General features: G+C 42.0%; 1 long non-coding RNA gene across 1 annotated transcript; it reads right to left on the reverse strand.

The window, feature by feature from the left end:
* Positions 1-6438: 6438 nt before the first annotated feature.
* On the reverse strand, positions 6439-7058 carry LOC135487606 (uncharacterized). The gene is made up of 3 exons (XR_010446878.1): positions 6973-7058; positions 6724-6846; positions 6439-6502 (listed from the first exon to the last, which is right to left on the reverse strand). It is a non-coding gene; the product is annotated as an uncharacterized LOC135487606 (long non-coding RNA).
* Between the last annotated feature and the right edge of the window lie 1087 nt (positions 7059-8145).

Here is an 8145-nt window from a genome sequence, read left to right on the forward strand (position 1 = left end):
AAGATATTGGTCCTTAAGCGTAAATCGTCGGGTGTTGCTGCCTTGAAATCTAAGAATAGATATCCAAAAGGCTGGCGCGTGGCATCATTGAAAGCTTCGCGCACGGCCTTTGTATTTCCAGGAGAGATTTGCTTAGCCAAATGCGTAATCTGGGACACGTCTCTTGGATTTTTGAATAGCACAAGATAATTCGAATTGAGGCTTATAGTGCGTTGCTCTCTGCCTTTGTGAAATAAATTTTGAGCAATATAAACCACACTCATATTTTGATGGTGACAACCTCTTGTGAATATTTTAGTGACTTTCTCGTCAGTTTCACACATCAAATCGTCGATAACGAGCAACGTTCGCCTGTCTGCAGAATGATTTTGAGAAAAATTCAGACCCGAGACGAACTCTACATTTGGAAATGCTGTAAATGCCTCCTGCCATTCGCCGCCGTAGCACCAAACGATCCTTTCAGGCGGCGGCTCAATAGTAGACACAGCATTGGCTATCAGTCTATGCACAAAGACAGACTTTCCACACATAGTCGGTCCTGCCACGAGACATGTGAATGGATGTTTCAAGAGAAGGGCTCCGCTTGAAATATGCATACTGAGATCTCGACTAATATAATGAGTGATTCAACAAAAAAATACTGTTTTATACACATTTTATTAATGAAACGTTTACGCATACTATCTAATGGTTGTACACGCATGTTAAATTACATTATCATGTCATACAGAGAATTTTATTTACAGGTTATGTACATTTAATAATATATATACATCCAGGCAGCGAATACGTCTGGAAAGGGTAATCGAAATGAAATGACGGTGATGATGATGCTGATGATGAAGGGAATATTAAAATACTTTTTATAGGCTAAAGTGCAACTGTCTAGAGCAAAAACAGACAATGATCTATTGTACCGTGAATGTCTGTGATAAAGATGGTGATACATTCTGTAATAGTGCTATCAACGTATTATACATGTTTTCTGGCGCAGAAACCATAATAGAAAAACTAATATCTCAGGCATGAATGGAGTTGTCTGCAGTGCTGATGCCGATGATGACGGAGATGATAACGATGTTTCATGTTGACTCAAAATGACACTGGCAATTAATTTTACAATAACATCCCTTATAAAATGACATATATGTAAGCACGATACAGGTCAATGATGTTTATAATAATAATTATTATTATTATAATTATAACAGATGTACAATGATGATGATAGCGCTCAAGGAGCGCGTAAACTTCACTATGGTGAAATAATACACGTGTGAGAGAGAGAGAGAGAGAGAGAGAGAGAGAGAGAGAGAGAGAGAGACGCCATAATAGCTAATAGCCAAAAGGCAATGTAAAGAAATCGTCTGTCAGGTAACGCTTGTCGTATACTAAGCCGTACTTTTTCACCTCCCGAACTGTTGTAATTTTGAAATCCTTACGTCGCCGAATTTTGTAAGGATTTTCGACCGAAATGGTGTCGGAAAAATTCAGGTTTTGTACCAAACATCTCATGGTTTCGAAATTGATTTTCTGACTATTACCATAGTTCAGGGTGAACCCTCGGACTTTGCACACAGTCTCTTGACTCTCTTTGATGCGATACCCATAGTTTTTTGGACCCCCTGAAACAAACTCTTCAATGGATGCGCCGTTCAACTCATCCTTGAAATCCCCCAGATAGTCACCTAGGGGTGGGTTGAAGTGTTTTTTGTTTGTTTTGTCGTACACGTATATAATACTATCAGTGTCAAAATATAATACTTGTTGATCAAGTTTTTCCAACTCCTCATACAATTTCAGCCGCGCATGTGCAGTTGTGTAAGCTGCAATAACACAATTTGTGTAAGGACACGCTTCTATGAATTCAGTCTTCTCACGGTATTTCAAAAGAACGAATTCTTCGTTCACTAATTGAGAATCTGTTACTTCAATGCTATCGTCGGTCAATTTATTGATATAAACCTCTGGACTATCCGTATATAATGTTTTTAGAAAGTTATTTCGTTGCCCAAATTTTCCCCACAACGCACATATCCCCGCCTTGTAGGTACTGCGCATACCTGCGTTATATTTGATATTGTGACGGTCTAAAGTGATCCCCTCGTGCTGCGCGTAATCATCGATGTACTTCTTTTTGTCTTCTTCGGTCTCACACCAATCGGGCCAACCGCTAGCTTCTTGCTTCTGCTTTAGAAAAGTATTAATGAAACTCGTAAATAGGCCTCCCTCTTTCTTCTCAAAATCATATTGTGTTGTTTGCTCGAAATCCCAAATTTCGTATGTTTTCACCAGACGATAGCCCTTTTCAACCGCTTTTCTGACTTCAAATATAACCCATGTCCCTATCAGAGCGCGCTCATCGTCTGAATGGTCACACGTTTTAGACGTCGTCTCCGCACACTTCGCACAAAGAGAAAACTTCAACTTGTTACCCGTCCTCTGGGGTAAAACAGGAAAATACAATTGCTTTGGCGGTAATACTTTACATTTGATAAGACCTTCGCACTTCAGTGGGTCGTCAACCTTTTGCAGATTTTCACCCCGGTACACCACAGGGTGTCCTAGAGGATAATGTTTATATTTATTGACATACGGATAAAGCGATGTAAAGTCGACATATTTGATGCTTTCGTTTTCATTGCATTTGTGATAGAGTTTCACAGCGTTCGTTCTTCCCCCGAAAAAGGCTTCTCGGGGGTTCAGAGGCTCGGAGATGTTAAGATCTTTTGCAAATGCTGCCAGTTCGGGATCTGCCTTAATTTCCGCTCTGAACTCGCACTCGCGCTTGGAAATGACAGTGTGTCCGCGGTCTTTCAAGAAAGTACGCCGAAACGCAGTGCGTTCGCGCAGTTCACCCATAGTGGAACCTGTACGTTGATTCATAGTGTCTCCATTTGGAAAGCAGACTTCGCAACCATGAAAGTAACACCCGTCGAAAGAATAGACAACGTTATTCCGCTCATCCCACCCATCTACTTTGTAATTCGCAATCGCCTTTTCGCCCCCGTTCTGCGCATGTTGTATAAAGAGATTTGGGTTTTTTCGCATCAACCATTCCAACCACTTGACACCTATAGCAGACTGTTTGTCGCATGTATAGCCGTATGGCGGTAGTACGCCAATGGTGTTGGGCTTCATAAAGTTTTGACGGTACACACGACTGCATGCTGAAGCCATGGTTGCACTTTTCTCAAAGGGATTAACCTTTAGAATGCTTTCAAAAGCCAGAGCGAATAAGACGCAACAGCGCCGGAGAATCGTAACGTCACTTTTACAGTATGCAAGAAGCTCCTCGAACATGTTGTAATCTTTTCCTTTTTGATTTTCGTACCACAACATAAATTCCTTTCTACCGTCAACAGACATGCTCTCAGGGTCAAAGTACTTCATGTCGGGTATCTCCCCGACATAATTTTGATTTTCTGCTGTATTAAAGTGATGGGGAAACCACCCCTTTCGACACTCTTTCAGATTAAACGTTTTCGGAAATGCACTCAGCGGCATTGTCAAATAACTCAATGAATCCAGGAATTTTATACCGCACGCTTCGAATGAAAGATACTTCTGTCCCACCTGTATTACGTTTGTGGGCTTAATACCAACACGATGAAGATACTGTATGATGAAGAAAGCATCGTAACCCCTGTTGTTGTGAGCGATTGCCACTCGACCCATATTTTCGCCGTTGAATAACCATTCACAAAATTCCGTCACGGTATCCGCCCCCTTGAAGACGCATTCATCACGTCTGTCACCGCACACAATACAGCTCAAGTCGTCATCATTTTCAGCGCTTTGTTCCCTCCCACAAAAAAGACAGCAACGCTGTGCAACACACAGATTGGGCACGTGCTCTTTTGAACCATCAGTCAGTATTTTCTCCTGTGTTGACTCAAAATCGTAGAATACAAACTTCATAAATTCTAAGGGGTCACCAGGATCCCTTTTCTTTATCACAGTTTTCTTTATATAGCAGTCGTGTGCGAAAGGCCTGTTCAACCCGCAAATATGGCAAAAAGACATGTAGCATGTATGCTTTCCGCGCCGCACTTCGTAACACTTAGCGCATGTTTTACATTTTTTGAAAATATCGCACACACTCTTATCGTTTCGGTTTTTGACAAGGTGTCTGTCAAAACACGTATTACTTTTGAAGACCCGTAGACAATCGGTACAGTTTCGCCACTTAACGATGGGACAATCCTCATCGTTTTTACAACAGGCACAAGTTTTGTCGCAAATATGTGTTTTGTAATTCTTGAAACCTATATCACAATGAGGGCAAAAATAAGCTTTTTCTAAGAAACCGGTCATAGTCATAATAGGGGCATAGTGTTCACCGTAATGATAGATATTCAAGCGATGTTGTGCAGGCGGCCCCTTATAACATACACCGTTCATAGTATGCGTAGAAAATACCACTAGTTGAAAATCTGGAGCCAGATATGCCTGAAATTTTCGCATCTCTGGAATCCCGCATTTTTTCTGGGGCACCCCTGCTTTTTCGTGAAGCTCGGAAGCTAATCGGAGTTGGTGCTTGATGTAACCTTTTTGGATGCCTTCATAGTTCGGGTCGTTTAACACACGTGCTCTTGCCGTCACTATTGCACGTGCCAGGCAAAGATTGTCTTTGTTTTTTATTTCGACAAAAGTAGCTTTGTCTTTCACCCTTTTTTCAGGACATGCAATACCCCTGGCGTACTGACCACCGATCGGCAACCTAACATGTATGAAACTCACGTGAAATACCCCTTTAAAAAGCCACGTATCATTTGACTGTGTGACCCTTTCCAAGTGTGTTAAAATCCTCTCTACGGTCATCTGATCAGGGGCTATGAACGGTATACTGATATGACGCAGACCCTCCCCCGACACAATAAGTCTGACTCTGTCTTGAGAATCGACGTTCCGCATAAGTGTGGCCAAAAGTTCCGAAAAGACATTGGACAGATGGAAAAGTACATCATTGTATGAAGTACTTTTTTCCAAACCATCAACGCTAATTTTCATTTCTATGGCGTTTTGTTTATATTTTCGAACGTATGTTTCACCAACGCTTAAGACACGAAACGCTGGTTCACGTTCCGCATCCCCATCAGAGTCAGACTCATTATCAATGGACGGTGTTCCTTCTTCATCATCATCATCATCATCATTATCATCATCATCATCATCATCATCATCATCAAACGTATCACCAACACTTCGAGCGTTGCCCGCAACAACCCTGTTACCACCAGTCTGCACACCTGTTAGGTTACTTTTTGTTTGTGTGGACCCACCCCTAAAAAAGACTGGTGTACAATGGTACGTTCAGGAACATTTTGCACTTTTAGAGGTTTTTGTGCAATGTTGCCCTTACCGTACCGATCTCCGACATCTGAATGTACAGGTATATTTCCCTCTGAAAGTAGACTCCTAAGAATCGGGCGGTTACCTTCCACTCTACTTCGTACCCCTTGCTTTATTCCAGCATGAAAATCAACTGGCCTCTTACTAGGTGGAATCACGTAAGCGGCTGACGTAGTTGCCTGTTGAGAACTGTGATAAACATCGTTGGTTTGCCGCTCCAGTGTATGCAAAGGTTTCGCCCTCTCTATAACTGCGTCTAGAATTATACTTTGCTTACTCGGGAGCGGCTCAAGGAAACGCTGACCGTTTGCGAGCTCTTCGATCATATGCGTCGCCCATTGCATATTCTCACAGAGGCGCCTATTTGATTGATTTTCATCAGTCCCCGTTGTCGAGATAGCAAGAGGAGCAGTTGGCTCTGTCGGAGATTTATCCGATTGCAGCACACGTTCACCTGTGCCAGACAAAACCTCTGTTGAGCTGAACAGCGTTGACAATACATCATCGGGAGGTCCTGAATGCCCAACAGAATCGTGTGCCCCATGCAATAGATCAACTAGTGGTGCATCTGTGTCACACGTTTCCATTAGCATTTCAAACCCGCCCGACAATAATTCAAGCAATTCTGAACTGGTTGCAGAATCGTCTGTCACAGGTAAACCAGCAATCGGATTTACAGGGGGCGTGCAACACTCGACCGAGTTCGCGTCCACCTGTTGCTGTTGTTGCTGATGCGCATCAATCAGTGGGACCTGTATGGATGTGTCCTGGTCTCCTTGAGATACTCTACGGAGCGGAGAACCAGGCGGAGAAATTGTCTCCAGTAGGAAATCCGGAATTTCATACGGTTCATCAACAACGGAAACAACAGCAGATGCATCAACAACAGCAGGCGCTTGGTGCGAACCCGGTATTTGTGATGGTGGGATTCTGGGTTCATCATCATCATCACCAGCATTGTTAGGCCTACGTCTACATGTACATGTATTTATTGTTATATAAAACGGTTTAACTACCCTTTCCATTGCCCTGAATTCGTGTGGCTCCGTCATTTCACGCGGTAGTCTATATTTTCCCCGTTGCATCCGTTCTGCCATGATGGAATTCAGTGTTTCGATCAAACGATCCGTCTTATTGCGGGACACCCCTGTAGAAAAAGAAGAAATATATATATATATATATATATATATATATGCGTATACGCATACGCATATATGACTGAGACAAACTACGTTTTATATAAGCGCAACATCTCATGGACATGCTTTGTTCTCAGCAGAACAAAAATGAGATGCTTGCTAAAACACCAGCACTCAATACGTTTTTGGTAACTGCTTTTGATAATATGTCACATGTTACGCTACGCACCTTCAATCGGATGATCATCATTGTTGTGAGATGGCACTGCTGGTGTTGTCCCACCTATTGGTGATGCCCTTGCAGCTGTTGATGTTGTTGCACTTGCAGTTCTGAGTGTCTCAGCAGATGTTTCTACAATCACAGGAAAAGATACCCTGATTTACAATCGACATAAAAGATCAAATAACAGTAAATTATGTGTAATGGCGCACATTTAACAGAGAAATTCGCAATTTTCAACTAACTGCAGAAACTTACTTGTCTTCTTTACAGGAGACGGGGGTGCGTGTCGCAGCGTCTTCCGTGTCGCTTTCCCAATTTTCACTGGCCGTTTGTCTTCCACTGAAAACACACAAAACGCAGTGTGATTAAAAGTGTGTCTCTTTCAAATATGGTTCGTAAATATTATGCTGCATTGAATCAAAAATGATCACGAAATCCACACAGACGTATACGTACCTTTCACAGATGCTGCGACTGACGCTTTAGGTGTGACATCCGCCTTCTTCTGCCTTTTCTTCAGGGACAGACCTGTTGAAGAAAACATGCGTTCCGTTATGTTTTCGGCGTAAAAACGTTGCATGCAAAAGCGATAATATGGAGGCGCATCGACAATTATCGGTTTTTGATGGAAATGAGACTTACGCGAGTGTCTTTTCCTTTTGCGATTTTCTACTATCGTCCATGTGGGTGAGTCTGCGAATTCATCGTCTGAGTCGTTGATGACTGTCAAATAAATAAAAATTGTGGTTATGTTACATTCTGAGACATGTATAAAAAAGCTAATATAAATGACATGATTTGTTTTCAAACAGAGAATTGCGCGGATTTGACGGAAACAAGCCTGTCAAACAACTCACCGATACACGGATGCTTCTTTTCAGACACCACGTTGGCGTAACTGCGGTGTGTTTCGGCGTCTCTGTCACTATTTTTTTCCATTATACAACTGCTGTTTACTGAAAAATAAAAAAAGTAGCACGTCTTTAGTAAACGCTAACCCGATATCGGACATCTACTGGCAGTCTGAACAAAACAATATAAACTTACCCTTCTATACTTTAAAGGACTTAGACGCTGACGTGCATTCACCATTGACAATTTATTAAGTATGCTTTTTACAGGTATACAGTAGCATCCATCAATTCAGTGTTCCGACTCGTTCAAACGTTCACCTTTATTGCATTGCATCCTTAAATGCCAGATAATAGTTACTGTCATTTTCATAATATGCTGAGCGACAGCTTTGCAAAATGAACCAGTGTTTAGGAGCTATTTCGATTTTAACGATGTGCAATGTATCTCTTTCGATAACTGTAACACGTGGATCATCAGTACTTTCTTCACGCGAAATTGTGCCAGGAACCACGATGACACCATCGCACAATTCCAATTCAGGTTTGTAGGATGAAAATGCAAATTCGAGTGATT

Source organism: Lineus longissimus, chromosome 5 (assembly GCF_910592395.1).
Source record: "Lineus longissimus chromosome 5, tnLinLong1.2, whole genome shotgun sequence".
Classification (NCBI taxonomy): Eukaryota; Metazoa; Nemertea; class Pilidiophora; order Heteronemertea; family Lineidae; genus Lineus; species Lineus longissimus.